Source organism: Lupinus angustifolius, unplaced genomic scaffold (assembly GCF_001865875.1).
Source record: "Lupinus angustifolius cultivar Tanjil unplaced genomic scaffold, LupAngTanjil_v1.0 Scaffold_6_175, whole genome shotgun sequence".
Taxonomy (NCBI): domain Eukaryota; kingdom Viridiplantae; phylum Streptophyta; class Magnoliopsida; order Fabales; family Fabaceae; genus Lupinus; species Lupinus angustifolius.
Genome location: NW_017717610.1, coordinates 15,121 through 31,452, shown reverse-complemented (window position 1 = coordinate 31,452; position 16,332 = coordinate 15,121). Strand labels below are relative to the sequence as shown.

Here is a 16,332-nt window from a genome sequence, read left to right as displayed (position 1 = left end):
GGTGTTTTGCATTCACCAATTTTTTATATGAATGATATTTTTTGGACACTCATTGTTTTCCATCTTTATAATCAACTTCAAAGTATCCGTTGTTTAATTATGTTATTTGATCTTTAAGCTTTTTAATCTCCATAAACCAAACTTAAAACCCAAACAAATTTAGCTTATAAACCAAAAGTGATTGAAAATAATGCAAACAAAACATTCCTAGGTGTTACTAATAATCATTTGAGACCCAATCCATTATATTTCCTGCAGATACATTTATAATCCAAGAAGGCTAGTTCAAATATAAAAAAGGGATACTTCCAAAGTGCACATTGATCCAAACCATGATTCTTTTGTCCAGGAATTGCATGAGTTCAATAATAACTGTATAAATTGTATGAATGATTTGTAATGTTATGCCGATTTAGACAAGCCTAATGCAATGACAGAACTGAGACAGAAACCCATATTATCATAAAAGTTTGCTTCTTCTTTGGTCCTGGAAGTTGTGGCAAATAAGAAAGATCAAGTGTTAGTGGTAGTCCATTCATCTCATAGCTCCAACCCGTGATGAAATGAGAGCCAGCAAGCAAACCAGTTGATGCAATGAACCCAGCATATAGAGTAGCATGAAATATTGTTGAAAGATCCATAACAAAGGACAAGATTGGATTTTTGGGCTTGGAAGAAGTTGGAGAAATAGTAACACTGATAAGGCCCTGTGAAGAATCATAATCAACCCAAGCTAGAATTGCTTACCACTTTTGAATGTGAGATTTTGCTTAGTTGATTCACCAATACAGCATACTGCAGTAACAAATGCATTGGACTGTAAGCTATTGATGTCAATTCCAACATAGTTAGCCTCGATATCACCAAACTCAAAGACTTGAACAAATATCAAACTCAACAGCAAAATGATGATAAGAAAGTTACCAATATCAGATGAATTAAGAAGACCAACACATTAACTATGGCTGTTACGAAGGCACACCAAAAATCAGAATAGTATAGAATATGTTGCAAATGCACTAATGATCACAATAAGTGTAAGAAGTAATTAGCCACCAAAGGCAATCAGGAGTCATTAGGGAGGCATGAATCAGTCATTTCAGTTACAATCACATATTAATATTTTCAGTTACGTATTCCAGCAGACAGCCAGTAACAACCCAAGAGGTTTTCAGTGAACCCTCAATCAATATAAAGAGAAGGCAGTATAACCAGAGCAGAGGGGGGAGACACACGAAAATGGAGGGAGATACATAGACAAAGGAAAAGCTCATAAACCAGAACACAACAATAAGAGGAGAGAGTATACATATCGGTAATAAACAAGAGAGCACATACATGTCACACATACATTATGAAATCAATATATCATAACGACACGTATCAGATATAACATAGGACAATTCCAGAAACACATCTCACATACATAAGAAAGAGACATGCTGCTGGTCAAGAACTCGGAGATAAAGGTGATCGCAGCAGCAAAGTTATACACAGGAGCACTATCAGGTAAGACGCGTTTTCATTTATTGACCAATCTGTGCTTTGAACATAGACGATAAATTTATAAACAATTTCACTCAACCATACAGAATTATATACGTCCCATTTAATTGATTTCGCAGAGATACATATACTGTCATTTAACCAAGAACAAAAGTAACCAATGCTATATAACTACTTTAAAGCAATGAAATTAGTTTCTGGATGAACATTCATACCCATTTGTTTGTTTCTCGTCATATTGATAATTATTGCATATCATGATAAATAAGTAAAGTAGATCAGGATAGAGTTCTTTACCAAATCCGTTGTCGATAACCAACCGTGGGATCATGGTTACATCGCTTTCATGGCGGAATTAACATCGTCATACGCCGACCTCGTTGGCGTCCTCCCTATGCTTTGAGGAGCCTCTGTGAGAATGAAAAGTTGTGAGAAATAAATAAGACATAGAATATAACATGGGTTATGGTTAAAGGAAAGTAAAAATGGAGATAGATAATCACCAATTCTTCTCCACTGCGACTCCAACTTCATCAACCGAACCACCATGAGCCACCCTAGAGAGGAATCGAACCACCGCAACTCAGTGAGGAAGAAGCTAGGGATTCGGTTCCCGTTACCACCTTGTCACGATGAGAAAGGAGAGGAAATTGAGGCCATCACACCTCAATACCATTGTTGATTGGAAAGAGAGAAGAAGAGAAGGATTAGGATTTTTTGCCCAAAATGAAATGAGGCATTAGGGGCACTATGCCCATGCGTAGAAATAGGGATCCAAACCCCCTTTCTTTCAATCTACGAAACCCATTTCCCAATTAACCCCACTGTGCCTATTTTTTGTTCATTATCATCATTTATTTGTTTAGTTGCATTCTTATATTATATGTGCGTTATGGCTTAAAATATTTGTTTGGATAATTGAAATAAAGTAGAAGTTAGTTGACATACTTCATATTAATGGTATATTCTTACTTGCTAAAAATCTAATAAAAAGTGTTCCTTAACTCTAATTATAAAAATAACCCAATACTATATTATTAAATAAGTCAATCATGGAATTGTTATAGGAAGGTTATGGTTCGAGTCATCTCTAACTTCTCCAAAAAATGAGAAGAAGGTCTACGACCAACACTATCTCTAAACTATTAATTCAATATATATATATTAATAATTAACAAACTATTTTATCATTAAATTCTATACGCATAAATAATTAAAAACTATATTATCAAAATAATCATGGATTTTTTAGTAAGGTTACGGTTCGAGTTGTCTCTAACTTCTCTGAAAACGAGAAGAAGGTCTACAACCAACACCGTCTCTAAACTATTAATTCTATATGAATAATCAAAAACTATTTTACCAAACAAGTTTTATGAGACTTTTATAGTGAGGTCATGGTTCGAGTCGTCTCTAACTCCCATAGAAATGAGGAGAAGGTCTACGACCAACACCGTTTCTAATCTATTAGTCTTACTGAATCAAAACATTTATATATTAACCAAGTTCAATAAACTAGTTCTTCTAAAACCTATCGGTGTTTTCCAAATCATTAACAATCAACCAAATTAAAAACAATTTTTGAACTAGAACTACGTAAGCCTTGATCCCCGTAATAGGGGTACGTAGGACCAAAGTCAATATTGTCAGGCTCAATAATAAAAATAAATAATTCTAAATAAATAATTCTAAATAAATAATTGTTAAGGGTATAAAAGTCTATGTCATTAGCGAGGGTACCGTTTTAATACGGGCGGACGGGGTGCTAATACCTTCCCCGATCCGTAATCGACTCCCTCAGAATCTCTGCTTAAAGACCATATTATCCTAATTGGGCTTACTATAGAGTTTTCTACGTTTTAACCGCAAAAAACGTAGTGGCGACTCCAAATCAATCGGAAGAGGTAGAATACGAGTTCGCCTCCTCTCAAGTCGTAGGGCCGTCTTCCAATCGAAAATCGGGTCACGACAAATATATTATACTAGACATGATGATACTAAAAGAATTTCACATAATTTGGCAATGATGCATACATAAATTAGAAATATTTACTATCTTTGGATATATAAATGTAACTAATGATGCATTTACACTACCAACATTCATGCTCATTGATTATAAGAACAAATAATCAACCTTTGGGTGATTCTTGACTATCTTATGATAATAAACTTCAATTTACTCATAAACAAATAATTATTATATCATTCATAGTATCAATTTTATGAGTAAATGAAATGAAATATGATCATACAATTTGAAATTAAATAAACATAAAGATTTGACCACTTTGGTGATTAACAAATCTATCATACAATAATTTCGAATAAATGAAATATGATCATACAATTTGGACTTGTAATTAATTAACATAAAGATTTGACCACTTTAGTGATTAACAAATCTATCATACAATAATTCCAAACACTAAAGTCATGCTATTCACAATACATATGAGTGTCAAACTTGTACATGAATTACAAAGTTACATACATATTCATAAAATAATTACATTAATATTTCAAATAAAACTGTAACTTAATTATATATATATAATCTATTAATTTATGATATATATATATATAATCTATTAATGTTATATGTGTAGAAAACATATATAATACATATCTATTAATGTATATATTACATGTATGTTAAACTAATAATATATATTAGTTAACGTCATATATAAGATATATACTTACCGTTTCTCTCTAATTAATATATATATATATATATATATATATATATATATATCAACGTAATAATATACATATATCCTGTTAGTCTTTCTTTTTATATACATAACTGTTTATGTTTGCATAAATTTTATATATACATGAATATAAAAGGCAAACATAATAATGACAACTCTCTAAAATATAAGAACAGAAGGACATTAGGTAACATTAGTAATAATGTCTCATTTACTAAAATATATTTTTGTAGAGTCATGTTTCATAAAACAAAGCCGACTGAATAGTACAGATACGAACATGTAATATGAAATAGTGCATAATGTATATAATAAGTTTAGTTACTTTCTGCTCAATATAAACAGCACAATCAACAATAATATGTTCTTTTTCTGGGTTTTGTTTATTATAATGCAGCGGAAATAATTATATATGAGTTCTCTAAACATTCAAGAATACATTTCAAAAACACCATTCAAGATCAAATCATCATTAATGGAAAACTATAAATTCTTAAACACGATGCTCTGGTACCACATGTAAACTTTATTTGGAAGTCATGTGTAAATTGATCTTAAGAAATCATAGTTTTCACATTATAAGAATAGTTACATATTAGTAACATTTACCCCTGGCGATACCATCCTCCATTTTGATTGTTGTTTGGTGTTCTTGATTTATAGAGTAACTATTCTATCTCATTCCCGTTCTTACTATGTTCTTCCTTAAGTGATGGCTGATAGAGCAATCTTTATGGGCAGAGATAGGAACAATGTTTCTGGTCCTTCTTCTTGTTAGTATAGTGCTTCCATCAAACACTATATATAAGCTGTTTTCCAATAGTCTTAACATTTCATTGATGACTCTTCGTCCAAGAGTTATGTCATTCAAACAATGAAATAATATATTCATTCATGTCACAATAGACATATTTCTTACATTATATACTTTTATGATAATCTTGCAATTAGATCCCTCAAAACCAAAATATTACAAAAAATATCGATCAAAATGTATCATATTGTACTCATCAAAACCAAATTTATATGACTTTTTAATAATTTTCAAACCAATACAATAAGGATTTGAACCTTAAACTTGATAATTGTTTGTAATATAGTTATTTATTGAACATTTCCATAATTTGTTAGAAATTTCTCTTATGATGGATAAAATATCATAATTCTCACACATAATATAAAATAAGGATGCAAAATTATACATCAATTCATGTTTCTTATGTTTATTCCTTTCGCATGCCTTTGGAGAGAGTTTTGGTACGATGGTTTTACTCAACCAAACATAAATTTCTTTTGGAACCTCTATTTTCTCTCTGATGAGGGGGTGAAGATTGTTTCTGATTTGGTATCTTGTGGACCATAATTATTCCCTATGCGTTAAGTTATAAAGTTCTTATTATCCTCTATAGGTCAACCGTTTGGATATTCACTCATTAAGTCAATATATGTTATTAGTTTTTGAAGTCATGAATTATGAGAAATTAGATCACTTGTTTTATAACTCAAATTAAATAGTTGATATAATTGTATTAAATATATGATATCCACGATAATTAAAAATTATGGATTTCTAAGATAATTAAGTTATATGTAACAAATATTAGTATTTATATCCATAAATATATTATGATTATTATAACATATAACTTAATTGACATGTAGTTTAATTAGTGAAAACATATTATTATGGCTAGTATGATAAATGCCACATAATATTAATAATGGTGCATCTAAGGGTAAAAGTTATTAGTGCTTGCTATACTTTTACCTTTATCTTATAAAATTATCATAACCTATTGTTTTTGTTTTTATTTTTGTAGCATTCCACTCTATACTTATTGTGATATTTAGGGAAATTGATATTAATATTAGCGTGGGCCATTTTCCAAATTGACCTGTACAATTTGCAATTATATACAAATGGGTCTGTCTGTTGGGTCAGAAAAGGATTGGGTCGATCCACTAAAAAATAAGTGGACAATAATTCTATGGATTCTTATGGGTCCAAGAATTTTCCATGATAAAGCCCAAAGAATATGTATAATTTTGGGTTACTTTAAAAAACAGTATATTAGGTCATTAGGTGAAACTAAAATACGAAAAATAGTGTTTATATATATTACTACTAGTAGTTAATAGATTTTATAGAAATCATTCTAATAGCATCACCATCCCAAAACAAATACAACCTTTTGTTTTTAAAAGAAACTCATTCATTATTTTATAAATTCTCACACTTTCTTATAAGTTAAGCTATTTAAATATTCTTTACTTCATAAAATTAAAATTTAAAAGCGTTCCACAACCAACCATACTCTTACATTTGACAACAAATATAATAAAATGCCAGAAAAAAATTAGGTATGTATGAATAAAAAATAATATATTCATTTTTGCATGTAAAAAAATAATTTTGGAATTTATCTACTAAATATTCAAGTCAACAAATTCCACAATATATCAGATCTAGAATGTGTGGAAATTGTTTCATTTTCTATCTCCTCTGAATCTTCACATTTCCTACCTTCCCATAAGCACACCCACATTCCTGACTTTTATAAGCACAAAATCTTACAAATATATGCACATCCTATGAATATCCTATATTGCTCTTGTATTCATAAAAAATATATTACTTGAGTAACATTCTTTTTTTGAGATGAAAAGATATCATACATGTTTAATCTATTTGAATTATTCTTAAGACTCATCTTTATTTACTCATATTTAACATTTAAAAAGATTATACTTTAGATTATTAAAGGTTAGCAAAAAAAAACCCAACAAGACTGATATGTCCAATACACTATTATCATACCTTGACCATTCATATATTAATAGGTCCTGAGACAATTAATACATGGCTCATTTTGGATATAGCATTCTTAATGATTCCATTTTTGCTATATACATGTACGGGAATGTTGTTTATACAAGCACAATTATCTTTAACAATCTATAAGCCTCGAAAAATATATGATTGTATACGCGATTAAGATATGATTGTTTCAACAATCAATTGAGTCCTCCTAAGTATTGATGGCAATATACTTCATATAATGATACTTAGGTTGAACAATTTAAAATAAAAATGACAATAAAAACCAAACTTGTGATTAACATCTGAATCCAACCCAAATTTAATAGAGAAAATCTGGTGTGACTGAGTTTAGGTTTTACCCAATTTTAACTTTTAAGTTTGGTTTAGTTGATATTATACCCCAAAAACTTATGAATTACCCAAAAGTCGTCGAGTTCAGGGACGATAATATTGTTTTTAACCTCACTTAATACGAGTTTGAGTTAGGTTTTGGATTTCGGGTTAGGTAAACATAAAGCCGACCACAATTCACCTCATTATCATTTCTAATTGAAAATATTATTAAATATTAGATTGTTGGAGGTTAGGGAAAAAAATACAAAATCAATAAGACTTTAATGTGCATTTCGCTATCATCATAGCTTGACCACATTATTTTGAAATGGCATAATATGTGGTCTATAAAATAATCAACATAAACATAAATTTAACACTTAACTTCAATCTTCAATAATGGAAGAAGGGAAACAGAACAACATAATTATTTACAACAAATCAAATCAACAATAAAGAAACCACCATATAGAAATAGGGTCCTCCTTATCTTTAAACTATAACTTGTTTTGAGATATCCACACAATTTCTGAAATGACTCCACTTAATACACCATAATTCAAAAGTCTAATTATCATTTAGATAATGGTTTATATTATTGGCTAATATTTTTTCTATTATGGTAATAATTTAGCCTAAGTTAGAGTTCTATTATTTACCCTATGTACACATACATAGCCTAGGGAAAGAAAAAAATGATGAAATTGAGATTCCTATTTTGTCATTATTATGTTAAGTGTTAACGTAGAAGATAAAGAAGAGCAGAGATTCTTCAGTTGTTGCTTGTAACAGCTGAAAAACTGTTTATAGTTAGATCATCTTCTTGTATGTAAAAACAAAGAATCTCATCATCACAAGCAGAAAAGTACATTCCACTACATCACCAGGATGTAGGAACTATATTTTTATGACAAATTATTTTAAGAGTGTAATATATATAAACTTTCATCATAAATATTTGGTCAGTATATCATTAATCATGTAGTATAAAAGTGATTAGTTGATATGACAATATATAATAAGTTTAATTAAGTGATCAGTTAATTTGTTAGATGTTCCTCTATCTAAGTACAGTTGTTATCTGCTAATAATTTCACCTCTGCAAACACGGTTATATGTGGAGTTACATGGATTTTTTATTATTAAATGGATTTAATATATATATACTAATAATATAAGTGTTTTTTACACTCTCAACTGTAAAAAAAATTTATATTATCAGTGTATAGTTTTTAATTTTTTATTAAATTACTTATATTAACAAAATTATGAATTATTTATGGAATATATTATTAGAATAATTTTAAAAGCATTCAAGTTGTGTAGGATATAAACATATTTACAAATGTAGCGACATAAACTTTTATCAATCATTTTAACAAATAATAACTGCACATACTCAATCCAACTAATGTTTAGATATTGTGAACAGAGAGGCCTAACCAAGACCCCTATGTTCCTTCCATTTCCATGAATTTACCTAAAAATCATTTTGGGTAAAGGAAAAAATAAGGTCATTGCCCCACATGAGATGGCTCTATTGAGTACCTTGCTACATGCATGATAATGATAAGTCATAAAAGTTTAATATTTATGTATTTATAATATAATATAATTTTCACAATATATCATCTATTATAGATATATTAATTATTATTAACTCTTTTAAATAAAAATAATAAAATGAATAATATGTTGATTATATCAAAAATATATTAATAAAATATAAATATTAAACTCTATTAATATCTATCTATTTTTATATGGAAAGGAAATTGAAAGATAGAGTCAGAACCTTTCACAATACAGTTTTTAAATTACAATTGCACATTACTTTTATAGGGTTTCCCTATATTGCATTGTCTTGTTAGTTGTTACTTGTTAGTCTCTTAATATAGGGGTTTGGCAGTTTCCTTCCAAGAGCGAGAGCCATGCACCTTAAGACAAATGAAAATAAAATTCATCATTTCACACTTTTTTTCTAAGTGAATATCTATACATTAACAATGTAAAGATTTATACATAGTTATTGTATCATCTATCATTCATTTGTATTACTTTTATTTAAAAGTCAATAATAAATAAAAATGAATAGTGGATGCAGTAACAGTGTAAAAAATTCTTACATTCTTAGTGTATATATCTTTTTCTATTTTCTAATGCCTTTTTCACACTTATTCATCATTGATGAAGTCATTGTTTTGTCAAATAGTTTTCTTATTATTGTGATATGTTATACTTTACTGATACAACTTCAACAAGCATCTAGCAGCAAAGTGCAAGTAGAATGCCATTGAGTTTTGTTGGTTTTTCGCTTTCTGTTTTGATTCTGTTTTTAGGTTTAATTCAGTTAGTTTTGGTTTCCTAAAATAGAATTACTCTTTGTTACGGTTAGGATTAACTAACTTTCTATTTTTAGTTGGTTTGCTTGTTTTCCAAGCAACCTCTTCTTCTTGTATATATTTAGCTTCCTTTCAACCATAATTCAATAAGAAAAACACAATTTGAGAGCTTTGCTGCGCCACTCTATTTGTCTTCTTCAAAAATATATTGCTTCCATTTCCGTAATTCTTCTTTTGATTGCTCACTGATTCATGGACTAGTGTCGTCACTCACACCATCATCAACCATCATCATAAAAGCTACATCAAGGTTTCTTTTAAGAATTTCTTGTTTTTGATTGGATTTCTTTCTCATTCAATTCGATTCTTGATGGCGAATTCCAAACTTGATGAATCACAAGGGATCTCTTCTCTTCCCTTTCTTAATATTGATCCTCAAAATCCTATCAATTCTTACTATCTGCACCCAGGAGATAACCTCGGTGCCATACTTGTGTGACCACCATTAGAGGGTGGGAATTACCACTCATGGAGCAGAGCTATGATGAAGGTCTTGTCTTCTAAGAACAAACTTAAATTTGTAGATGGTTCTATTAGAGTGCCTGCTCTAATTGATCTTCACTATGACATTTGAGAAAGATCCAACAATATAGTTGTGTCATGGATCACATAGTACCTCACCCCTCAAATTTCTCAAAGCACTGCCTACATTGATAGTGAACAAAATCTATGGCAAGATCTAAGAGAAAGATTCTCAAAAGGGAATTATTTTAAGATGTCAAACCTTCTTCAAGAGATTCATCCAATCAGACGAGGTGAGAGAGATGTATCTGCATATTTCACCACTTTAAAGACCATTGGGGAGGAATTGAAATCCTTAAGGCCCACACCTATTTGTATTTGTGACACACAATGCAAATGTAATCTTGTTAAAAGCATCAAGGACCACAAAGAATTAGAATGTGTGATATGTTTCCTAAATGGATTGAATGATCAATTTCAAACCACCAAGTCTTAAATCTTATTGATGGAGCACTTGCCATATGTTGGAACATGGTTTGTTGAAAACCATAAGTGAGAACTTTTGGGTGTGAAATCTAAAAAACTCTTAAGTCCCACATAGAAGAGTTTTGAGAAAACAACAACTCCCAAGTCCCACATTGGAGAGATGAAGAACTTGGAAAAAATTCCACGTTATAAATAGAAGCATTCTCCCCTCATTATAACTTGCCCCAAGTTGAATGTGCTTTCAATAAGCTTTTTCTTTCTCCCCCATAATTTTTGTCGATGCATTTCAGGCAAACTTCTTCCCCTTTCTTTCTGTGACACTAAGAATTGGCACACGAAGCCAACTTGTGGGAATTTCGAGAACTGACACTAGTAGTCAGTATTGAGGGAAAAAATTGGCACAGGTAGCCATATTCCAGGCATTTTAAGAACTGACATTGATAGTCAGTATTGTGGGAAAAGAATTGGCACTTGTAGCCATATTATGGGTATTTTGAGAATTGACACTGATAGCCATATTGTGGATATTTCAAGAATCGGCACTAGTAGCCATATTGTGGTGGGTGTATTCGATATTGGTTCTTACAGTGCAGTAAGAACTCGATAACAGAGATTTGGGTTGTTTTATCTTGGGGACGACGTGGTTGATAGTCTGCTTGCACATTTTGGGCAGTGCCACGAAACGTCTTAAAGAGAGCGACCTAGTCGTGACTCAGCCAATAAGTATTATTTCGTGTCATCTAGAATTATTGCAAGCTATAGTAACAACACCATCCATCAATAAGGTGTTTTCTTTGGTCACCCAGACATAAGCTCAATTAGACATTGTGCAAGGTAATGAAACAAAGGTTTTGTTCAATAAAAGAGATAATGAACCTTGGAGGTATGCCATTGGAAAGGATAATGCAACATACCAAAGAAACTAAGATGAACCGTGGAGACCTACTAATGGTAGAAATAATACCTTTTTCCCAAAGAGGCAGAGGCAGATAAGGAGGAATGGGATACAACCAGAGATCTTCATCTACCAAGGTTTGCACCTTTTGTAATAAAAGAGGACACACAATAGATACATGTTATCATAAACATGGATTTCCTCCAAATTACAACAAGTCTAGGGACAATGAAGGTGCAATGAATAATCTAATAGAGAGTAAACAATTGGAGAGTAAACAACCTAGCATACAATTCAACCCAAAGCAGTATGCTCAAATCACTAATCTACTACGACAAACAGAGGTGAATGCATCAGGCAGGAATCAACACAATACTAATCAATTTAATCAGAAAATCATAGAAGGAGGCAATATACAAAGTGATGACACTAATCACATATCATGTAACATTTCTTCTTGGATATTAGATAGTGGTGTCACTGATGACGTAAGTCCTTTCATCTCTAATTTTGATATGTTAAGACCTATTAGAAATATAACTATTAAGTTGTCAAATGAATCTCACCTAACTGCTAAACAATCAGGAACTATCACACTATATGCTAACCTTACATTACATAATGTTATATATTTGCCTGAGTTTCAATACAATTTGATATCCATTCATAAACTTACAACATCATTAATTGCACATTGATCTTTGATAGTTATCATTGCCTTATTTAGGATATGATTACCTTGAAGATGATTGGACTTGTTGAAGCATTGAATGACTTATACATACTCAAAGTTACATCAAAATCATCTAAACAAGTTTCTTACAATGTAAATAGTATGATTGAACATAGTAGTGATAATGCTTCTTTTGATTTGTGGCATTACAGGCTTGGACGCCCTTCTAAGAATGTTTTGCATGTTATATCCAAACAATTTCCATTTGTAAAATATGATTCTTCCTTGATTTGGGATTTCTGTTATATGGCTAAAATGGCCAAACTTCCTTTCTTAAATGGTACACAGAATACTGAGTCAGACTTTGATCTTGTCTATATGAACATATAGAGACTTCTAGGTGTTCCCTCCATACATGGCCATAGATACTTCTTAACTGTGATTGATGATTTTAGTAGACATATATGACTTTTTATGATACAATCTAAGGCTGAAACTAGACACCTTATTCATAGTTTTGTTCAACTTGTTAAGACTCAATTTAGCAAAACTATTAAAACTATAAGGACTGAAAATGGTGTTGAGTTTAACATGACTAGCTTTTATCAATATTTAGGGATCACACACCAAACTAGTTGTGTTGAAACCCCACAATAGAATAGTGTTGTTGAAAGAAAGCATATGCACTTATTAAATGTGACTAGGTCCATTATGTTTCATTCCAAATTGCCCACACCTTTCTTGTCCTATGTTGTTAAGCATGCCACTTTTATCATCAATAGATTACCTAGCCATATACTACAAAATAAATCTCCCTTTAACCTTTTATACAATAAAGAACCTATCCTCATTGAGTTAAGAGTTTTTGGAAGCCTTTGTTTTGCCTGCACCCTTAGTAACCATAGGACAAAACAAGATCCTAGAGCAAAAAAATGCATCTTCTTAGGCTACAAATCTGGGACCAAGGGATATGTACTCTTGGATTTTAATACAAGGGCTACCTTTATGTCTAGGCATGTCACTTTTCATGAGCATGTTTTTCCTTATGCTAGTATCTCCAGTATATATAAACAAACTAACTCTAATCCTCTATTGAACCAAATCTTGATTTTCTGTTTTATGATGATCACACCTTACCATCACATTGTCAACCTGAAACCCCTATAGTTCTTCCCTCATACCAGATCCTACCAATTCTCCCAACCAATCAACACTTCAACCTCGAAGGTCAACTAGAGTTAGGCACCCCCTTCCTATTTACAAGACTTTCATCACAATATACTTACTAATACCACTTCTCCTACCAACATCAACATTAAACATTCTATGTCCAGTGTTTTATCCTATCATTCATTTTCTCCTAAGGCCTTACACCATGTTCTATCCATCGCCATTGATGTTGAACCCAAAACTTATAAGCAAGCCATTTTGTCACCTCATTGTATCAAGGCTAAGCAACAAGAGCTTAATGTTCTTGAACTCAACAACACCTGGTCCATAGTTGATCTCCCTGCTGATAAGACTCCCATAGGAATGAGTTTATAAGATAAAGTATAATTTGGATGGAAGTATTGAAAGGTACAAGGCTAGATTAATAGCCAAAGGTTCAAACATAAGGTATAAATTTCTTTGATACTTTTGTTCCAGTGGTCAAATTAACCACTATCAGATTGATTCTTGTCATTGCCTCTGCTCAACATTGGAGTCTCCATCAACTTGACATCAATAATGCTTTCCTCCATGGAGAGCTTGATGAAGAAGTATACATGATGATTCCTTTTGGAGTCATTGGTTCTCAACCAAATTAGGTTTGTAAGTTTCACAAATCCATATATGGATTGAATCAGGCAAGTAGGCAGTGGTACCAAAAATTGTCTTCCACCTTATTCTCTCTTGATTACAAGCAATCACAGCATGGTCATTCTCTTTTTACTAAATCTATTGGTTCTAAACATACTATACTTCTTATCTATCTTAATGGTTTGATTTTAGCTGGCATAGATCAAGATGAAATTACTTTTGTGAAGAACCATCTTCATGCATTATTCAGAATTAAAGATCTAGGCCCCTCAAATATTTCCTAGGCCTAGAAGTTTCCAGATCTAGCAAAGGCATCACTCTTTCACAAAGAAAATATGCCTTGGGCATTCTCCAAGACACAGGTTTTCTCTCCTCAAAGCCTCTTTCTACACCCATGGCCAGAACATCAAGACTGCATCAACAAGATGGTCCTCCCTTTCATGATCCAACCATGTATATATTTGTTTCTCTTTTTCTAATGCTTTTTTCACACTTATTAATCATTGATGAAGTCATTGTTTTGTCAAATAGTTTTCTTATTATTAGTGATGATAAAACATGTGTGAGAAAGAGATATTGACAAAAGAAAAATGATATATTCTCATACTAAATCCTCATATTAACACTCTTATCCATAAAAAGTGACATGTCATAAGATGATACTTTATTTATTAATGATTGATTTACAAGTTAAATGTGTTACTTTCTTGTGGATATGATGATTAATATATGAAAATTTAGTATGGAGATAAAACATTACTCTTGAAAAAATGATGTGTAACCATTATTAAAAGAAAAAAATGATAGCAACAGAGTTCCCTAGGATAAAAGAAAAGAAAAATATGTATATACTAACAGTGTAAGAGTTTTATACACTATCAATTCACCGTTTATTTTTAATTGTTATTGAATTTTCAGAAAAAAAATAATAGAAATAAAGTTGATGTTATACTAAATATATATAAATTTTTGCACTAACAATATATTGATATTAAACTCATGTTTTCCTTATTCACAATTTTTTGGTGTATACCGATTGTTAACTCAACCAATAGCTAGAAACCAATTCATTTGGAAGGGTGCAAAATAAATTTATCACCCAACTATCATTAATTAACTTTGTGATCAACAACCTATTAACGGTATCAACGGATATTGGTTTAAGTGGTATATGCTTGATTTCCCTCAAGTAAAGTCTCAGGTTCGAGTCTTGTGGATGAACAATATATCTGATGAGAGAGTTAGCCTCACATACTTGTAGATGTTCCCAGCTCGAACATGGTAGTCTCAAGTACGAGCATACATGTGAGAAACCAAAAAACAAAACAACATATTAAGGGTATAATATCTACCTATTGGTATTGTAAAAATTTATACAAAATCAGTACATATTATTGATTTGTATTATTTTTTTTGAAAAATTAATGATAATTAAATATAAATATTGAATGATATAGTAACAATGTATAAACTGAATACCAACGGGTGTTGGTTCAAGTGGTACATGCTTGATTCCCCTAAGCAAGAACTCGAGTTCGAGTCGTGTGGATGGAAAAAATACCTGTTGGGAGAGTTAGCCCCACTTATCTGTGGATGTGCCCGGTTCGGACAGGATTGCCTCCAGTGCGAAGATACCTGTGGGAAACAAAACAAAAATGTATAAAATGAATAATACATCGTAATGAGTTGTATCTTTGTGATGGACATATAATATTAGATAAATTAAATTAAAATAACTATATTTATTATTGTGCTTAACTCTCCTGATGCAAGTTAAAGAAGTTCTATAAAAAAAAGGATAATATTTATGCCTTGCTTATAAAATTCTACACACTATTAAATACTTTTTATAAACTAATAAGACATTGTCTAATTGTGTAAGGTGCTGCTACATTCTTAGAATAATCAAAATGTTAAATGTTTGATTCTTATTTATTGATATGTGCAATCATATACCCCAAATAAATTAATTTCCTACTCATGAGGTGGGAGGATATCATTAGTAATTCATAAAAATAATTTTTATAAATTATATCCTCTTTATTATAGAGGGAGAGATAATTTTAGAGTAAAAGTATGAGTTGGGAATTATATAATATGGAACAACTTTTTTATCATCATTCTATAATTTATATTTAATTATGATGAACTTTTAAATATAAATAATATAAATAAATGATTCACTGATAATAAATCTATTCTTCATTTGTATGAAAGGAAAAAAGAAGTTATGATTT

General features: G+C 30.9%; 1 long non-coding RNA gene across 1 annotated transcript; it reads right to left on the bottom strand.

Moving 5' to 3' along the window:
• Positions 1-255: 255 nt before the first annotated feature.
• Positions 256-2,282, bottom strand: LOC109337479. The gene is made up of 3 exons (XR_002106457.1): positions 2,010-2,282; positions 1,804-1,916; positions 256-795 (listed from the first exon to the last, which is right to left on the bottom strand). It is a non-coding gene; the product is annotated as an uncharacterized LOC109337479 (long non-coding RNA).
• Between the last annotated feature and the right edge of the window lie 14,050 nt (positions 2,283-16,332).